At 42.1% G+C, this 21,347-nt stretch overlaps 1 pseudogene; it reads right to left on the bottom strand.

The window, feature by feature from the left end:
- Positions 1 to 808: 808 nt before the first annotated feature.
- On the bottom strand, positions 809 to 5,934 carry LOC119876364 (annotated as a pseudogene).
- Between the last annotated feature and the right edge of the window lie 15,413 nt (positions 5,935 to 21,347).

The raw sequence follows: 21,347 nt of genomic DNA, 5'->3' as shown, positions 1-21,347 counted from the left end.
GTTAGGGTTATTTGTTTAGTTGTTGTGTATTTTTATTATTTTTAAAAAATATTTTTAATTTATTCATTCATTAGAGAGAGAGAGAGAGAGAGAGAGAGAGAGAGAGAAAGAGACACAACACAGGCAGAGGGAGAAGCAGGCTCCATGCAGGGAACCTGATGTGGGACTTGATCCCGGGACTCCAGGACCATGCCCTGGGCCAAAGGCAGGCACTAAACTGCTGAGCCATCCAGGGATCTCCTTATTACTTTTTTAGAGTAATGTCTGCACCCAATGTGGGACTCAAACTCATGTCCCTGAGGTCAGGAGTGGCATGCTCTACTGACTGAGCCAGCCAGGTGCCCCTTGAAAGTATTTTAAAGGAAATCTCAGACATTACAACATTTCACCCATAAATAGTTTAGTTTCTAAAAGATGAACAGGTCTTGACAATCTCTATTCATTTATTCATTCATTCATTCATTCATTCACTCACTCACTCACTCACTCACTCACTCACTCATTTTGACTGAGCCAGTCTGGTGCCCCTGGCTTCATTTTTATGATTTTTATTTTTTAAAATAAATTTATTTTTTATTGGTGTTCAATTTACCAACATACAGAATAACACCCAGTGCTCATCCTGTCGAGTGCCCCCCCCAGTGCCCGTCACCCATTCACTCCCACCCCCACCCTCCTCCCCTTCCACCACCCCTAGTTCGTTTCCCTGAATTAGGAGTCTTTATGTTCTGTCTCCCTTTCTGATATTTCCCACACATTTCTTCTCCCTTCCCTTATATTCCCTTTCACTATTATTTATATTCCCCAAATGAATGAGAACATATAATGTTTGTCCTTCTCCAATTGACTGACTTCACTCAGCATAATACCCCCCAGTTCCATCCACGTTGAAGCAAATGGTGGGTATTTTCGTTTCTAATGGCTGAGTACTATCTATTTAAACCATCATTGAGAAACTATTCCCACTCAACAGAGGCCCTCTCTCCCACAGGAGGGAAGTTTAATTGAGAACAGGGCAGCTGCTTTTCACTTGCTCTGAGGGCAATCAGAACTTGCTTAACAACTTCCCAAGATGCCTAAGAGGACTCTCTTGGGTTCCTCTTTGTGGTATTCGATTATGAGAAAAACAGGCACCCAAATGTATCATAATGAGAGAGGTCCTGGAGGGATGCCAGTTCCCTGTAACAATCAGCAGAGCAATTTATTAATAAAGTGAAACTACATGATCACCCTCTAGTTTTAACAAGCCCCAGAGTGATGGACTCACTAAGAGTTCAGTGACAGTAGTTAATAGATAGTTTTCTGGAAGCCACTAAAAAGCAAAGTAATAATTGTTATCATATTCTAATGTGACTGTATAGAGCATTCTCCCAGGAGCTAACGTGCCCTTATTTACCTACCTGCGGTGGCTTTAAATTTTTGTTCTTGAAATAAAGTGCAATATGTAAATGCTTTATACTAAAATCATAGGAATGTTGTGATAATTCACTCCCTCAGCATTCCTGCTTGATACTGCTTATTTCTTTTTATTTTAAAAGGGGGGGGGGGCAAATTAATATTATTATTTAAAAATTTGAGTACAATCAATTTTGTTGGCATTAAAATTAGAGGTATCTTAAATTTGAATGGATAAACCAAAAACCAGAAATTAAGCTTGGTAAAAATGGGAATAGTTTTCCAGTAATTACAGGTTAGAACGCAGAAACCAATTTAGAGAAACATAGACAAACCCCATGTTTACAATGATTGTGCCACAGATTTAAACTTCAGTAGTTCATCAGTAAACTGTTCCCATTTAGATCTTCACCTTGAGATTAGATAGCTGTTTCTTTAAAAAAAAATCTCAGTACCTTGTACACTTAACACTTAAAATTTCTCCATTGTATATATACAAAACACCTACCGTTTGGAAGGGCAAAATACATACTTTCATAACGAAACTATAATGTACCTGTCAAGTATGAACAATATACACATAATACATGGTATACAGGATTTACAAAATATAAAACATAATACAAGTTGTTGGTTGTAATTTTTTCAACTCATCTTTTGCACTTGTAAGTTACAAGGCATATTTTCATTTCTGTACCAATTTTCTTTTCAAGAGTCCAAAGATTTTGAAAACTGACAGACATTGCAATCTGAGATCTAAGTTTGAATTTTTAGGAGAGTTTTTAAGTGTACTGCTGTCAACTCCCTATTTTGGTTGGAATTTTCGATAGTGCTTCCCATCCAGTGAATAGGAGGCTTTGGAAGAACACTAGGAGAAGGTGGATCATTAAACTTTGCCCCAACATATTTTTCCTTTTTGTTCACTTCAGTTAGAAATGCTGATTTCTTCAAATGCATATTTTTAATATTCTCAGTATTGTTAAAAGGCTTTTTTTCCTGCTTCGGAATTAAAGCAGATGAAACAAAATCCTGCCAAAGTTATTTTATTTCTTTTTGCAGAGGTGATCTTGGTTAGTGGTAAGTTATATTTGTTTTTCTGTCTGTTTATCTTTGGTTGTTCACACAAGTGTATATATACCATGAACAAGCTGGCCGTGGGGAATGGCAATTTTCTCCGATTTTCCCATCTTTGATTTTATTTTTATTTTTTATAATAAATTTATTTTTATTGGTGTTCAATTTGCCAACATACAGAATAACACCCAGTGCTCATCCCTTCAAGTGTCCCCGTAAGTGCCCGCCACCCAGTCACCCCCCCCCCCCGCCCTCCCCTCCCTCCCCTTCCACCACCCCTAGATTGTTTCCCAGAGTTAGGAGTCTCTCATGTTCTGTCTCCCTTTCTGATATTTCCTACCCATTTCTTCTCCTTCCCCTCTATTCCTTTTCACTATCATTTATATTCCCCAAATGAATGAGAACATATAATGTTTGTCCTTCTCCAATTGACTGACTTCACTCAGCATAATACCCTCCAGTTCTATCCACATTGAAGCAAACGGTGGGTATTTGTCATTTCTAATGGCTGAGTAATATTCCATTGTATACATAAACCACATCTTCTTTATTCATTCATCTTTCGATGGACACCGAGGCTCCTTCCACAGATTGGCTATTGTGGACATTGCTGCTAGAAACATCGGGGTGCAGGTGTCCCCGTGTTTCTTTGCATCTGTATCTTTGGGGTAAATCCCCAACAGTGCAATTGCTGGGTCGTAGGGCAGATCTATTTTTAACCCTTTGAGGAACCTCTAGTTTTCCAGAGTAGCTGCACCAGTTCACATTCCCACCAACAGTGCAAGAGGATTCCCTTTTCCCCACATCCTCTCCAACATTTGTGGTTTCCTGCCTTGTTAATTTTCCCCATTCTCACTGGTGTGAGGTGGTATCTCGTGGTTTTGATTTGTATTTCCCTGATGGCAAGTGATGCAGAGCATTTTCTCATGTGTGTGTTGGCCATGTCTATGTCTTCCTCTGTGAGATTTCTCTTCATGCCTTTGCCCATTTCATGATTGGATTGTTTGTTTCTTTGGTGTTGAGTTTAATAAGTTCTTTATAGATCTTGGAAACGAGCCCTTTATCTGATGCGTCATTTGCAAATATCTTCTCCCATTCTGTAGGTTGTCTTTTAGTTTTGTTGACTGCTGTGCAAAAGCTTCTTATCTTGATGAAGTCCCAATAGTTCATTTTTGCTTTTGTTTCTTCTGCCTTCGTGGATATATCTTGCAAGAAGTTACTGTGGCCGAGTTCAAAAAGGGTGTCACCTGTGTTCTCCTCTAGGATTTTGATGGAATCTTGTCTCACATTTAGATCTTTCATCCATTTTGAGTTTATCTTTGTGTATGGTGCGAGAGAGTGGTCTAGTTTCATTCTTCTGCAGTGAATGTCCACATGCAGAAGAAGAAATCATACCTATTCTACTAAAGCTGTTTGGAAAGATAGAAAGAGATGGAGTACTTCCAAATTTGTTCTATGAGGCCAGCATCACCTTAATTCCAAAAACAGACAAAGACCCCACCAAAAAGGAGAATTATAGACCAATATCCCTGATGAACACGGATGCAAAAATTCTCAAGAAGATACTAGCCAATAGGATCTAACAGTACATTAAGAAAATTATTCACCATGACCAAGTAGGATTTGTTTCCGGGACACAAGGCTGGTTCAACACTCGTAAAACAATCAATGTGATTCATCATATCAGCAAGAGAAAAACCAAGAACCATATGTTCCTCTCATTGGATGCAGAGAATGCATTTGACAAAATACAGCATCCATTCCTGATCAAAACTCTTCAGAGTGTAGGGATAGAGGGAACATTCCTCAACATCTTAAAAGCCATCTACGAAAAGCCCACAGAAAATATCATTCTCAATAGGGAAGCACTGGGAGCCTTTCCCCTAAGATCAGGACTAAGACAGGGATGTCCACTCTCACCACTGCTATTCAACATAGTACTGGACGTCCTAGCCTCAGCAATCAGACAACAAAAAGACATTAAAGGCATTCGAATTGGCAAAGAAGTCAAACTCTCCTTCTTTGCCGATGACATGACACTCTACATAGAAAACCCAAAAGCCTCCACCCCAAGATTGCTAGAACTCATACAGCAATTTAGCAGCGTGGCAGGATACAAAATCAATGCCCCGAAGTCAGTGGCATTTCTATACACTAACAACAAGACTGAAGAAAGAGAAATTAAGGAGTCAATCCCATTTACAATTGCACCCAAAAGCATAAGATACCCAGGAAAAACCTAACCAAAGAGGTAAAGGATCTATACCCTAAAAACTATAGAACACTTCTGAAAGAAATTGAGGAAGACACAAAGAGATGAAAAAACATTCCATGCTCATGGATTGGCAGAATTAATATTGTGAAAATGTCAATGTTACCCAGGGCAATTTACACGTTTAATGCAATCCCTATCAAAATACCATGGACTTTCTTCAGAGTTAGAACAAATTATTTTAAGATTTGTATGGAATCAGAAAAGACCCCGAATAGCCAGGGGAATTTTAAAAAAGAAAACCGTATCTGGGGGCATCACAATTCCAGATTTCAGGTTGTACTACAAAGCTGTGGTCATCAAGACAGTGTGGTACTGGCACAAAAACAGACACACAGATCAATGGAACAGAATAGAGAACCCAGAAATGGACCCTCAACTCTGTGGTCAACTAATATTTGACAAAGCAGGAAAGACTATCCACTGGAAGAAAGACAGTCTCTTCAGTAAATGGTGCTGGGAAAATTGGCCATCTTTGATTTTAAAACCTCTCTTCTGAAGGAGGGTTGGCTGGGCGCCAGGGGCGGCAGCTGGCCAGGGAACGGGCTCGCTTCCTCAGTTTGAGCTGCGGCCGCAGGACCCGGGGCCAAACTGGAGGCCCGGTCTGGGACTTCCTGCGCTCAGCTCGCCCGTCGCGGGGCCCCGCCCGGCCTCGAGGCTCGCCGGTGCTGCTGGTACTGATGGAAGCGGCTGGGCAGCTGCCCCGCCGGGCTGACCCGCACCCTCTTCTTGCGCTGCTTCTTTGGCGCTGCCAGAGAGGTGCCTCCCGCCGGAGCCAGAACGCAGTTGGACAGAGGCGCTGGGGCGTGAGGCTGCGGGGTCAGGTAGGGACCGTCTCCCCCAAGGAAGTGATGGAGGAAGAGGGTGGGGGGCAGTGCCCGGGGTCGGGATTCGGGGTAAAGGCGGCGGGGCGGTGGTCACCATGGGGAGAACTCCGAAGTAACCGCGGGCGGAAAAGCCCAGGGGTGCAAGTCGGCCGCCCAGGACAAGTGGCTCCCGCTGCGGGACGGAGACGACGGTCATGCTCTAGGAGAAAAGTGGCTCAGCGAGAAGAAAGGAGAAAGAGAAGCCAGGGATTGCAGGGCGGCGGCGCAGCAACCGATAATGTATTTCTAATTAGCATCTGACCATCACATTTCCATAACTGCTAGGATGCAGAGTGACCTAGAAATTTAATATTCCTATTCTATTTTCTTTTCTTCTCCATTTGATACTGTATTTACTCTTGATGAGGAATTTTCTTTCCTTTTCCTTTGTTGGCATCCATTCTATCTCTTGATCCTCCTCCTGGAGTTATTCTAAAGTAGCTACTGTGTATTCCAACACACACGGCCCTCCCTCATCGTCAAGAAATGTACATTTCTGTGAAAGGTTCTTTTATGGCTGGTTAATACTTCCCATAGTTTATCATTGATAAAAGCCTACCTAACTAACCAAATGTTATTGCAACTAGAATTCCTGGTACATTAAGCTACTGTTTATCACCTGAAATTCCCAGGTTGACACTTAAATTAACCTACTTCCAAAACTGGTTCTGTCCTTATTTCCATGTGGGGATGTTGGCTCTTTAACCCTTTTAGAAAGCTATCCACTGCGAATGTTCATTCATCCATTCAACATTGGGCAAATATTTAGCGAGCACTTTCTATGTGCCAGACATTGTGTGATGTGCTCGGATTTTACATTCACAAACATTTTGTGTTTTGCTTCTAAAGAATGCTGGATTGGGGATAAAGAGGGCATCCTCTACCCTTCTTTACAGTTAGCAGCATTTGAATATGTTACTAGTATGATTACTGAATTATGGGATGCTCTGAGATTCCTTTTCAAGTTTAAGAGCATATCAGCTATCCATAAAGATGTCCCCTGCCTCCAGATCTATTTTCTCAGGCTTAACATTCCTGGAAGTCAGCAATCAGGCCAGCACACCATGAGTCACTTTGAGGAAATCAAGTATTGGCATCAGAATGCCCATATGCGATACAGCACGTTACTAGACTTGCCATGGGAATGAATACACACCTACTACCAGAGCCATGACCTATTTTCTGTTTTCCACTCAGTAATATTTCAAGTGTGTTTCCAAGACTACCCAAGTACTGGCATTATCTTGGTGCATTTATCAAAGTCCAGAGACTTGCTGGTTCAGAATTTTTATTGGTCAGCACGCTTAGAGTAGATGAAGTTCTCAGACAGCAGGATCACAAAGACTAATAAGCTTCTAAGTTAATATATAAAACCAGAGGATCCCTGGGTGGCTCTTTGGCGCCTGCCTTTGGCCCAGGGTGCAATCCTGGAGTCCCGGGATAGAGTCCCGCGTTGGGATCCCGGCATGGAGCCTGCTTCTCCCTCTGCCTGTGTCTCTGCAACCCCCCTCTGTCTATGAGTGAATAATAAATAAAATCTTTAAAAACAACAACAACAACAACAAAACAGAACAAGGGCAGCCCCAGTGGCTCAGCGGTTTAGCGCCACCTTCAGTCCAGGGCATGGTCAGGCTCCCTGCATGGAGCCTGCTTCACCCTCTGCCTGTGTCTCTGCCCCTCTCTGTGTGTCTCTCATGAATAAATAAATAAAAATATTAAAATAAATAAAGCTTAAAAAGAAAAACCAAACCCTTCTAATCCTTAAAAAAAAAAAGTCTGGTCCCAAAAAAAGCACTCTTAAGATATTTTGTCTGTGACACGGGGTTGTCCCAGCAACATTCTTTTCAACTACGTCAGCTCCTTGTCTCTGTAGGGAGAGACAGAGTCACCTGGGAGCAGATCTTTGGTCTTCTGGGGCTCAAGTGCACATACCTGCTGTGGGTCATGGACCCGAGCGGCAAGGACACAAGCGAGGAGGCTAAAGAGAAACCTCCTACAGAAGGGCTCCTGTCCTTCCCAGCATGCTCTGGGGTGGGCGGGGATCAAGGAGGTTGAGGCTGAGTGAAGAGGTGTAGATAAAGGGTCCCCGTCCCTCTGGAACAAACTTCCTGCCGCAAGTTAGGGAAGCTTGTTGAGCGATGAAGTGCAGTGGCCCTGGATCAGGTCCCATAGGAAACAGGAAAAAGCCATCCCCACAGAGAAGAAGACAAGTCCAGGCTGATGACAGGCCACCTCAGGGCCTCGGAGCAGTTCTGCAAGGTCTGGTCACCGTCACGAAGACTCTAAGTCCCTGTGGACCCAACTCACCCCAGAACTGGAGAGAACAAAAGCGTGACATGGAAGGAGAAGACAAAACTCTAAATCGGAGCCGGTGGGGCCCTCTGCCGCAGCTGGCAGGGCCTGTCCCATCAAGGACACCATCACAGCAGCGACCGACTGTCCCTCAGCCTGCCTGGGACCTGTGACCAGCCGCAGCACCAGCACATGGCCGGGCCAGCCAGGCCCCACCCCCACCCCACCCCAACACCTGGCGCTTGAAAGCAGGACTAGCCCCATCTGAACTTCATAACATGACACCAAGGTTTCAGATCCGCCCCCCCCCCCCTTTTTTAAAGTGACCATTCTCAAGTCTGCAATCTGGTCACTTTATATGAAGGGACTTTTATTTTATTATTATTATTTTTAAGATTTTATTTATTTATGCATGAGAGACATAGAGAGAGAGAGGCAGAGACACAGGCAGAGGGAGAAGCAGGCTCCATGCAGGGAGCCCGACATCGGACTCGATCCTGGGTCTCCAGGGTCAGGCCCTGGGCTGAAGGTGGCGCTAAACCGCTGAGCCACCTGGGCTGCCCTCAGATCCCCTTTTTATCACCGTGCAACCCAACTGCTTTTCTTTCCAGCTCGGAACCACCACACTGATCAATTTCATGCTCTTTCAGATCACACACAGACATACAGAAACCCACTTCAGCTCTCACCTAGGAGGTCTGGTTTGTTTTCCTCTTTACTCAAAGCACTTTAAAAAGATTATTATTTCGTTACCTGTAACAGATCTTCACTGAGGACTTCTGTTTTCTCAGCCCTGGGGGGGGTGGTGGTGGTGGTGAATCAGAAGTTCAGAGTTACAAATCCAGAAATGCAAAGCAATTCATGAAATTTACTAATTCTCATCCTGGGCAGAAATGAATGATAATGTAGGGGACAAATTCCACCAATTTTTACATCAGAGGGCTGCCTAAGCAAAACCAAAATAAAAAATGAAGGTTTGCAGAGAATAGCAACCCCAAACACGAAAAAAGGATGGAGACCAATACTGCTGTATTGAAATAAGTGTGTTACAAATCCAGGAACTATTCTCTAATACTCGCTCCAGATAATAACAACAACTGAGCATTCCCTCTTTCAGATATCTTATCCTTACCTTAAAAATAAACAAAGTATTTTCACAGCTTTCCTCCACCTATGCCTTCTAACTACCATTAACTACCCAGACATTTCCAGAAAGATGACCTAGTGCCCAACAATTAGCAGGGGAGCATATGGAGCTGCTGGAGCCTCTGTTGCCAGATCACAGTACTTTCTTAACAAGAGTTTCCTCTGTAGTCCAAAAGGACAGCATCGTTGCTGTACATAAACCCAGAATGACTGCAATCCAGGTGCCAGGTTGAGACTTCTGGTTAAATAGTGATTAAGGTCAGGCCCCCTGGGTGGCTCAGCAATTGAGCATCTACCTTTGGCTCAGGTCGTAATCCCAGGGTCCTGGGATTGAGTCCTACAGCAGGCTCCCCTGCTTCTCCCTTTGTCTATGCCCTGCCCCATCTCTGTCTCTCTCATGAATAAATGAAATCTTAAAAAAAAAAGTAAGTAAATAAATAGTGTTTGAGACCAACTCAATTATCATCCCTACCCAACTCCCACTGAAATGAACAAGGAGACTTTTATTTATTTATTTATTTTTATTGATTTTTTAAAATTTTTTTAAATTTTTTAAAATTTTTTTTTAAATTTTTTTTAATTTATTTATGATAGTCACAGAGAGAGAGAGAGAGAGAGAGAGAGAGAGAGGCAGAGATATAGGCAGAGGGAGAAGCAGGCTCCATGCACCAGGAGCCCGACGTGGGATTCGATCCCGGGTCTCCAGGATCGCGCCCTGGGCCAAAGGCAGGCGCCAAACCGCTGCGCCACCCAGGGATCCCTGATTTTTTTTTTTTACAAGGAAACTTTTAAAAGGAAAAGAACAAGTCTGTTTCAGCCCTGAACATTCTGGGAGGTGGGGAAAAGAGAACACCCATTAATCAACCAGAATTTTGAAGTCTTTTTAATAAGATATGTTGCAGAATGGAAGGCTGCATGATCTTGCCCATGAACGAATCCCATGCAAGGGAAGGAAGAGCCATTGGCCAGAAACTGGATGGGACTACCTAGAATGACCTCAAGACCCTGCTGAGTACAGAGCGATACCAACCAGTTGCATGAGGTTGTGTTGTGCCCAAGATTGCGAATCTGAGAAACCACCAAGGAGCCTACACCGATTGCAAACACACGAGGGTTTATTTACAAGCTCAAGCTTGGGTCCAAGTATACCCGATACAATGGAGCAGGGAGTTGGACCCCGAGACTAAGAGGCATAGCAGCTTTATAGGGGCCAGTGGCCAAATGGGATTGTAACATACGCAGAAAGTTGCACAGTCATGTCAGTCCACACGCAGGTGGCCAATTGAATTACATTTTACCCTATAGTGACCATTTGAACTGGCCTATCACTCTGGTCAGAACTGGCGCCCAGTTTTGGCGAGCACAAGGTGGGGTTACATTTTTATGAGCCGATTTCCGGTAAGGGTGTGCTCAGCGGCTTGACTAGGGTGGGGCAGCACCTTAAGCAATAAGCAGGTCATGTAGGGGTCATACAGGAGGTGGCAGGTACAGCACAAAATGGAGTTAGTCCTGCTCTGCTTGTCCAGGGGTAGGGAATTTTTGTTAAATTTCCTGGGTCCCACAGTTGGTGGTGCATCCCCCAGCCCACTCTTGGACAATGGCAAGTCAGGTGAAAACTGGCACCACCACAAAGGATTCCAATACCAGTTGTCACCGCAGCACCCTGGTTAACAGAGATGCTGATGGCAATGGCTTACACACCAGTTTCTACAGGAAACCAGAGCTCTGACCTAACTCAAATACCTCCCAGGTCCACAGGAGCAGAGCCTGGAGATGAGGTCCAGGCCCAGCTTTCAGAGAAGGCCAACTTTCAACTCTACGAACAAGTTCTGCAAGCAGCATGCCAAAGGATGCCATTTCAGCCCTTGCTCAGCATTCATGGTGGCAGCCATTGCTGACACGCCAAACGTAAGTAGTCATGCCAGTTAGGGAAGTGGAGCAGGGCCTCAGCTGCCTAGGAGCTCAAGCAATCGGCCCCAAAAGGAACCCTGACTGTCAGCCTCACGGGGACATACCTGGCATGAGACCACCACAGCTGCACCATGACCCCTACTTACCAAGAGCCTTGTCCCTCCTCTAGTGAAACACTACCACCAGATTGTGCAACTTCTGTCTCATCTTCTCTGGCGAGGGCCCTGTATACCTCACACAGAACTCTGAAATCTCTTCCTTCTAGAAGTGTAAGTATACGCAGACAAAAGTCCCCAAGGCCAACTAAAATGTTCAAAGTTCAAAATAAGAGATTCAGAGCAAATTAAGTCCCTTTATGAAATAAAAATATTTTTAAACTATCACAGAAGAAGAGGAAAACCTAATTTTAAAATCCCAGTATGGGGGCAGCTGGGTGGATCAATGGGTTAAGTGTCTGCCTTCAACTCAGGTCATGATTCTGGGTCCTAAGAATGAGCCTCGCACTGGGCTCCTTGCTCAGCGAGGAGCCTGCTTCTCCCTCTCCTTCTGGCCCTCCTTCCCACTTGTGTGCTCTCTCTCTCTGTCACAAATAAATAAATAAACCTTAAAAATGAAATCGAATCCCAATGTGGGCCATTAGCAAGTATGAGAAAGCAATAGCTCGGTGGTACAGCAGAAACAACTATGTGCATCTTTTCCCAGCAATCTCACATGAGAAATTTGAAATAAAAAATCAAATACAATACAAACAACTGCAAACAATTCAAATCAGGGCTTCTGGCGGGTGGCGGGGTGGGGTGGGGCATGAACACAGCACTGCAATAGCCACAAAGAAAATAAAGCAAATGGGGATGCTTGGGTGGCTCAGTGGTCAACTGTCTGCCTTCAGCTCAGGGTGTGATCCTGGAGTCCCGGGATCAAGTCCCACATTAGGCTCCCTGCAGGAAGCCTGCTCTCTCTCTGCCAATTCTCTGCCTCTCTCATGAATAAATAAATAAAATCTTAAAAAAAAAAAAGAAAAAGAAAGACATCAAATGTAAAAACAAATCAAATACTAACTTCAGGAAAAACAAAAAGTCCATCAGAAATAGTCATAGTACACTAGTATGCTTTGCTGCAGATAACTGGTCGGATATAATAATGTAGATATCAAACAGTAATATATCAAAAAATTGTAATATAACTTGGAAGGAAAAGGGAGCAGAAGCAGAGAAGAAAGTCACATAGAGCACTAAACCCTCATTTATCAGGATGGGAAACCATAAGTAACAACTAAAACTTGGTAACTTGAAAGATATCAGTTTACCTATTATCTCTAAGTATAGACATGACTAAATGCCAGAATAAACAGAAATTTGAAAACAGAAATTTGAAAATAGCTGCCTCTATAGTTTGGGAATCTCAACTGGGACAATGGGATCTAGAAAGAGAACCCACTGGGATAACTCTTTTGCTATTATTTAACTTTCTAAACCGTGTGTATGTGTGTGTGTGTGTGTATATATCTATGTATATAGATATATACACACACACACATATACATATACATAGTTTCAAGTTTTAAAAAATAGTATGTCATGTTTTTTAGTGACATGCTGGATATGGTTTCAAGTGAAGCATAACTTCACGTGAAGCATAATTCTAACTTAAAACAAGGGGTCTAACTGACAATCTGCACAAAAGTACAACAGAACACATACCTAAGAATGTCCAAAACACAAAACAAATCCATATATTTCCTGTCCTTTTTTCAAAATAACAACTCTTTAATTTAAATTTAGAGGTCAAAGGTCGCGGAAGAGGAGGTGGGCAGGGATTTGGGGTAACTGCATGGACAGGCACTGAGGAGGGCAGTTGATGGGATGAGCATTGGGTGTTATGCTATATGTTGGGAAATCAAACTTTAATAAAACTTTAATAAAAACAAACAATAAAATGAAAAAATAAATTTAGAGGTACTTTATCTAGAAATCAATATGGAGATGGAGATATATACATGGGACTTATGATACGAAAATGTTAACATATTCCTTGAAAATAAGTTTATCCTATGTTTCCTGCTTTGTGGACATTCTATATTACATTGATAAAATTTAGAGAGACATCCAATGTATCTTTTTTTAAAAGGTTTTATTTATTTATTTATTTATTTATTTATTTATTTATTTATTTATTTATTTGAGAGGGTACCCATCCATGCAGGGGAAGAGGCAGAGGGAGAAGGACAGAATCTCAAGCAGATTCCCCACTGGGTTCAGGGCTTAATGTCATGACCCTGAGATCATGATCTGAGGCCAAATCAAGAGTTGGATGCCTAGCCTCCTGAGCCAGCCTGGCTCCTCCACAATCTATCTTTTTAACCAGATTTTTAAAATCTACTGCAATTATTAAAAATTACCTATTAGCAGGAAAGATTACTTCTCCCCCAGCTTTACTGAGCTTTAATCGACAAATAACACTGTATATATTGAAAGTGTATAATGTGCTAATTCAGTTTACATATATTGTAAAATGATTAATCAAGTTAATGAACACATTCATCACCTCTCACAGTTCCCTTTTTTTGTAATAGTAGTTGTAAGAATGCTTAAAATCTACTCTCTTAGCAAATTTCAAGTATATAATACAGAATTATTATAATCCCCAGAGCTTATTCATTTTATAACTGAAGGCTTATACCCATTGACTATAGCTTTTCACCCTTTAGACCAGGGGCCATCATTTTTCTCTGTTTCTATACATTTGACTCTTTCTTTTCTTTTCTTTTTTAAGATCCCAAATATGAGATCATACAGTATTTGTCTTTCTCTGTCCGGCTTATTTCACTTAAAGTATTATCCATAGGATTCATCCATATTCTTGCAAATGGCAGGATTTCCTTCTTTCTCACAGTTGAATAATATTCCATTGTGTGTGTGTGTGTGTGTGTGTTTGTGTGTGTACAGACACTCTCCACATCTTTATCCATTCATCCATCAACCAATACTTAGGTTGTTTCCATATCTTAGGTATTGTGAATAATTCTACAACGAATATAGGAATGTAGGTATCTTTGAAATACTGATTTCATTTCCTTTAGATATATACTCAGCAAGTGGGCTTGCTGGATCATACGGTAGCTCTGTTTTTAGTTTTCTGAAGAACCTCTATACTGTTTTCCATAATGACTATGTTTTCACTAAAGTGTACATGGGTTCCAATTTCTATTATCACCAACATCTGTTATCTCTTGTGTCTTTTACAGTAGCTATCCTAACAGGTGTAAGGTGGTATTTCATTACAGTTTTGATTTGTGTTTGCCTGATTATTACTGATACTGAACACGTATCAGTTTTCATATACCAGTTGGCCACGTGTATATCTTCTTTGAGAAAATGTCTAACTAGGTCTTTTGCCCATTTTTAAACCAGGTTAATTGTTTCTTACCAATGAGTTGTATGAATTCATTACATATTTTGAGTATTAACCCTATATTTATAGTTTGCGAATACCTTCTCCCATTCTGTAGGTTGCATCTTTCATTTGGATTCCTTCTTGCTGTTACAGAAGCATTTTAGTTTGATGTCGTCCTCCTACCTGTTTATTTTGGCTTTTGTTGATAGTGCCTTTGGGGTCAAATACAAAAGAAATCATTGCCAGCACTGATACCAAGGAACTTTCTCCCTACATTTTCTTCTAAGAGATTTGTGGTTCCAAGTATTACATTTCAGTCTTCAATTCATTTTAGGCTAGTTTTTTTTAGAGTGGTGGGCCCCTGGGTGGCTCAGAGGTTGAGCATCTGCTTTTGGCTCGGGTCGTGACCCTGGGGTCCTGGGATCAAGTCCTGCATTGGGCTCCCCGCAGGGAGCCTGCTTCTCCCTCTCCCTAAGTCTCTGCCTCATTCAGTGTGTCTCCGATGAATAAATAAATAAACTCTTTAAAAAAACTAAGGGTCCAGTTTGCATTCTTCTCCCAAAACTATTCGTTAAGCGGACTATCCTTTCCCCATTATGTATTCTTGGTGTCTTCATCAAAGATTAGATGGCTATTTATATGTGGATTTATTTAAGGGTTCTCTGGTCTGTCCCACTGACTTACATACTTTTATAACCAATACTGTGCTATTTTGATCATGACAGCTCTGTGACATACCATGGGTCTTTGAACAACACACGAGTAGATGTGTCAACCCTGGTGCAGTAAAAAATCAGCATATAAATTTTACCTTCCTGGAAACTTAACTACTAATAGTGCTATGGCTGACCAGAAGCCTCACTGATAACACAAATAGTCGAGACATATTTTATATGTTATGTGCATTTACTCTATTCTTTTTTATATAATAAATTTATTTTTTATTGGTGTTCAATTTGCCAACATGTAGAGTAACACCCAGTGCTCATCCCGTCAAGTGCCCCCCTCAGTGCCCATCACCCATTCACACACACCCCCCACCCCCGCCCTCCTCACCTTCCACCACCCCTAGTTCATTTCCCAGAGTTTGGAGTCTTTATGTTCTGTCTCCCTTTCTGATATTTCCCACACATTTCTTCTCCCTTCCCTTATATTCCCTTCACTATTATTTATATTCCCCAAGTGAATGAGAACATATAATGTTTGTCCTTCTCCGATTGACTGACTTCACTCAGCATAATACCCTCCAGTTCCATCCACGTTGAAGCAAATGGTGGGTATTTGTCATTTCTAATGGCTGAGTAATATTCCATTGTATACATAAACCACATTTTCTTTATCCATTCATCTTTCGATGGACACCGAGGCTCCTTCCACAGTTTGGCTATTGTGGACATTGCTGCTAGAAACATTGGAGTGCAGGTGTCCCGGCGTTTCATTGCATCTGAATCTTTGGGGTAAATCCCCAACAGTGCAATTGCTGGGTCGTAGGGCAGGTCTATTTTTAACTCTTTGAGGAACCTCCACACAGATTTCCAGAGTGGCGGCACCAGTTCACATTCCCACCAACAGTGTAAGAGGGTTCCCTTTTCTCCGCATCCTCTCCAACATTTGTGGTTTCCTGCCTTGTTAATTTTCCCCATTCTCACTGGTGTGAGGTGGTATCTTATTGTGGTTTGGATTTGTATTTCCCTGATGGCAAGTGATGCAGAGCATTTTCTCATGTGCATGTTGGCCATGTCTATGTCTTCCTCTGTGAGATTTCTGTTCATGTCTTTTGCCCATTTCATGATTGGATTGCTTGTTTCTTTGGTGTTGAGTTTAGTAAGTTCTTTATAGATCTTGGAAACGAGCCCTTTATCTGATGCGTCATTTGCAAATATCTTTTCCTATTCTGTAGGTTGTCTTTTAGTTTTGTTGACTGTATCCTTTGCTGTGCAAAAGCTTCTTATCTTGATGAAGTCCCAATAGTTCATTTTTGCTTTTGTTTCTTTTGCCTTCGTGGATGTATCTTGCAAGAAGTTACTGTGGCCGAGTTCAAAAAGGGTGTCGCCTGTGTTCTCCTCTAGGATTTTGATGGAATCTTGTCTCACATTTAGATCTTTCATCCATTTCGAGTTTATCTTTGTGGATGGTGCAAGGGAGTGGTCTAGTTTCATTCTTCTGCACGTGGATGTCCAATTTTCTCAACACCATTTATTGAAGAGACTGTCTTTCTTCCAGTGGGTAGTCTTTCCTCGTCTATCGAATATTAGTTGACCATAAAGTTCAGGGTCCAATTCTGGGTTCTCTATTCTGTTCCATTGATCTATGTGTCTGTTTTTGTGCCAGTACCACACTGTCTGGATGACCACAGCTTTGTAGTACAACCTGAAATCTGGAATTGTGATGCCCCCAGATACGGTTTTCTTTTTTAAAATTCCCCTGGCTATTCGGGGTCTTTTCTGATTCCACACAAATCTTAAAATAATTTGTTCTAACTCTCTGAAGAAAGTCCATGGTATCTTGATAGGGACTGCATTAAACGTGTAAATTGCCCTGGGTAACATTGACATTTTCACAATATTAATTCTGCCAATCCATGAGCATGGAATGTTTTTCCATCTCTTTGTGTCTTCCTCAATTTCTTTCAGCAGTGTTCTATAGTTTTTAGGGTATAGATCCTTTACCTCTTTGGTTAGGTTTATTCCTGGGTATCTTATGCTTTTGGGTGCTATTGTAAATGGGACTGACTCCTTAATTTCTCTTTCTTCAGTCTCATTGTTAGTGTATAGAAATGCTACTGACTTCTGGGCATTGATTTTGTATCCTGCCACGCTGCCAAATTGCTGTATGGGTTCTAGCAATCTTGGGGTGGAGGCTTTTGGGTTTTCTATGTAGAGTATCATGTCATCGGTGAAGAGGGAGAGTTTGACTTCTTCTTTGCCAATTCGAATGCCTTTGATGTCTTTTTGTTGTCTGACTGCTGAGGCTAGGACATCCAGTACTATGTTGAATGGCAGTGGTGAGAGTGGACATCCCTGTCTTGGTCCTGATCTTAGGGGAAAGGCTCCCAGTGCTTCCCCACTGAGAATGATATTTTCTGTGGGCTTTTCATAGATGGCTTTTAAGATGTTGAGGAATGTTCCCTCTATCTCTACACTCTGAAGAGTTTTGATCAGGAATGGATGCTGTGTTTTGTCAAATGCTTTCTCTGCGTCCAATGAGAGGATCATATGGTTCTTGGTTTTTCTCTTGCTGATATGATCAATCACATTGATTGTTTTACGAGTGTTGAACCTGCCTTGTGTCCCGGGAACAAATCCTACTTGGTCATGGTGAATAATTTTCTTAATGTACTGTTGGATCCTATTGGCTAGTATCTTGTTGAGAATTTTTGCATCCATGTTCATCAGGGATATCGGTCTGTAATTCTCCTTTTTGGTGGGGTCTTTGTCTGGTTTTGGAATTAAGGTGATGCTGGCCTCATAGAATGAATTTGGAAGTACTCCATCTCTTTCTATCTTTCCAAACAGCTTTAGTAGGATAGGTATGGTTTCTTCCTTAAACGTTTGATAGAATTCCCCTGGGAAGCCATCTGGACCTGGACTTTTGTGTCTTGGGAGGTTTTTGATGACTGCTTCAATTTCCTCCCTGGTTATTGGCCTGTTCAGGTTTTCTATTTCTTCCTGCTCCAGTTTTGGTAGTTTGTGGCTTTCCAGAAGTGCTTCCATTTCTTCTAGATTGCCTAATTTATTGGCCTATAGCTGTTCATAATATGTTTTTAAAATCGTTTGTATTTCCTTTGTGTTGGTAGTATTTCCTTGGTGTTGGTAGTTATTTACTGTATTCTTATATAAATGAAGTTAGAGAAAGGAAAATGTTATTAAGCAAATTGTAAGGAAGAGAAAATACATTTACCATACTGGAGTATAAAAAAAAAAAAATCTGTCTGTAAGGGACCCATGCTATTCAAACCCATGCTGTTCCTTCAAGGGTCAAGTAGTTTGAAATCAGGAAGTGTGATTAGTCCAGCCTTCTTCTTCTTGCTCAGAACTGCTTGGACTATTTGGCTCCTTTGTTGTTATATATGGATTTTAGAAGTAATTTCCTCTTTCTGTGAAAAATGCCATTGGAGTTTTGATAGGAACTGTACTCAATCTGTAGACAGCTTTGGGTAGTACAGACACTTTAATATTATTAAATCTGCCAATCCATGACTACAGGATATCTGGGAAAGATTCCTTAAAGTGACAAATCATGATTCTGGAGTGTATCATACAAGCTGGGATGGCTCCTTCACACAAAGATACCCCCACTGGCCTATGCTATCGCTACCTTAATTTTAGGGAACCACCATTGCCCCTATCTCCCCCCATATGTGGTCCAAATGACTTGATCTTCTTCATCACTGGGACCAGTCCAAGGCTCAGCCCTTTGTATGCTGACCTGTCTTGAAGCGTTCATCTTTACCAGAGATCTGAACATTTTACCCAAGGAAAGTCCAGCAATTATTCAGAATACTGGCCAAGGTGCTCATTTAAAGGCATTTTTATTAGCCACAGACACTTGGCTTTACTGAGATCTGATTTTTTAAAAAAGATTTTATTTATTTATTCATGAGAGACAGAGAGACAGTGAGAGGCAGAGACACAGGCAGAGGGAGAAGCAGGGAAGCAGGCAGGCTCCATGCAGGGAGCCTGACGTAGGACTTGATCCCGGGTCTCCAGGATCAGGCCCTGGGCTGAAGGCAGCACTAAACTGCTAAGCCACCGGGGCTGGCCTCAGATCTGATTTTTGATCACATTTTTAAAATTCACTAATGAAGCAAAGCGGAGGAGACACCATATTAAACCTATCATGGCATCTTAAAGACAAAGTGATCCAAAAATTTTTGAAAAATAATACTTGCTAAATCATATTGTTTCAAACCAGACATTTTGCTACATAGACCCAAGCTTTGTGCATATGGGTCTTTTTTCTTCTTTCAGAGCCTTGTGTCCAATGTTCTGTGCTTGAAAACACACTTGAATGTTTCCTGTCCGAAACTGGGAAAACAATTCGAAGCAAGAAAGCACCTCCCGCTTGCCGTTTACTCTGGGGTTTGTTTTTTCCTATGCAAGCCACTGGGCAATTGCACTAGTCATTCAAACACGGCTTACATCAGGCAGCATTTTCAATTCCCTGATTCCTTTTTGGGAAAGTGTAGCATTTGCCCCTCATGATTCCTAAAGTCTAACAGAAGCAGGGCTGTGCAGGCCTCGATGTCCCCCCTTCTCCCCTGATGGTTTGTAGTAATGTCCCACCCTGCGGTTGTGGCTGACAGGAGTCTCACGCAGCCCCCTTCCGGGCCAGGAGAAAACGGAAATGCTCCCAATCTGAAGCAGTTCGATGCACCAAAGACAGACAGAGATGCTTAAACCAGGACACAGGGTCAAAGGAGAATCTCCGACTGGCCTGACAATTTTCAACTCTAATCGCGGACTGATTTCTGGAGAAGTTTCTGCCACGGCTACACTCAAAGGCCCAACATCACGGCTGTGAATGGCATCTTGTTTCCCAGGATGCTGACTACCGCATTCAGGCCACACACATGATGCAGGTATTCTGGGAGCCATGGCAACAAGTGCTCGAGTTCACATCTTCAGTGCATGCTGGATCATCCACGCACTGCACTTGACTGACCCATCCCAGCCACAGAGTTCCGTAGGGCCAGAGACCAAGTCTATCTAGCCCATCAGTCCCCTGCTCCAGCACCCGTCATCCCACCTGCCAGCTGCACAGCAGGCGCTTCATAAATATACAATGATGAATTAATGAAAAAGTAAATGGCTGTCCCAACAATACAGATGGAGTTGAAAACAAGAACTTTCTAGATTTCAAAAGAGGTAGCAAGAAAAAAATTCAACAGCAATAGGCAGAAAATTAGAACTGCCTTCCACAGTAAAATCCATAATAACCAAAATTAAAATGATAGGGTCTTCCAAAAAATTAATATTTTTTTCATTAAAAAATACAGAAATCAAACTACCCATATTACTAGGGGTCCGCAAACTACGGCCTACAGGTGTAGTCTAGCTCACTGCCTATTTTGGTATGGCCAGCAAAGTAATAATAGATTTTACTTTATTTATTTGTTTTATAGATTTTTATATCTTTATTCATGAGAAACACAGAAAGAGAGGCCGAGTCATAGGAAGAGGGAGAAGTAGGCTCCCTGAAGGGGAGTCCCAAAAGGGACTTGATCTCAGGACCCAAGGATCATGCCCTCAGCCAAAGGCAGATGCTCAACCACTGAGCCACCCAGGTACCCCTAGTTTTCATTTGAAAATGGTTTCGGGAAAAAAAAATGGTTTCGGGAAAAGATTCAAAAGAGGATTATATAATATGATGCACAAGAATTACGTGAAATTCTGGTTCCATGCACACAAACTTTTATTGGAGCACAGCCAGGTAGGTTGGTTTTTGTATCACCAATAGGTTGCTCTCATGCCAAAACAGCAGAACTAAGTTGCTCCAACAGAGACCATACAGCTTGTGGAGCTCAAAAGGTTTACAGATTATCTGGCTATTTACCAACCAATGTGCCAACCTCGGGTCTACACTAGCGACTCTCACAGGGTGTGGTACAAACCTCACGAGGACGCTTTTTGGAATCACTCTGAGGACTGGTATGCGAGGCTGACCTGGAGGTGTATTTTGTCTTCTTAGACATTCCACCTCGTGTTTGAGAAGCTGCTGCCAAAATGAATGGGGGTGGCTGACTCTGTTAATACAGTCCAAATGGGAGGCACACCCCAGCATTGGTGATGCCAGTGACAGGGAGAGATCAGAAAGTATGCCGTCTCCACCTACCCACCTCCGCCCAAACCGCTGGAATATTATAACTATTATTTTCTTTCTGTCCCCTGCTCACAATATTTCCGGACAAGATCTAAATAAAATTGCATGTCTCAGGCATGGCAAACATTTTCTGGAAAGGCCAAATAATAAATATTTCAGGCTTACAGGCCACACCA

Source organism: Canis lupus, chromosome 6 (assembly GCF_011100685.1).
Source record: "Canis lupus familiaris isolate Mischka breed German Shepherd chromosome 6, alternate assembly UU_Cfam_GSD_1.0, whole genome shotgun sequence".
Lineage (NCBI taxonomy): Eukaryota > Metazoa > Chordata > Mammalia > Carnivora > Canidae > Canis > Canis lupus.
Note: the sequence above shows the minus strand (reverse complement) of the source record. Positions and strands in the feature narration are given on the sequence as shown.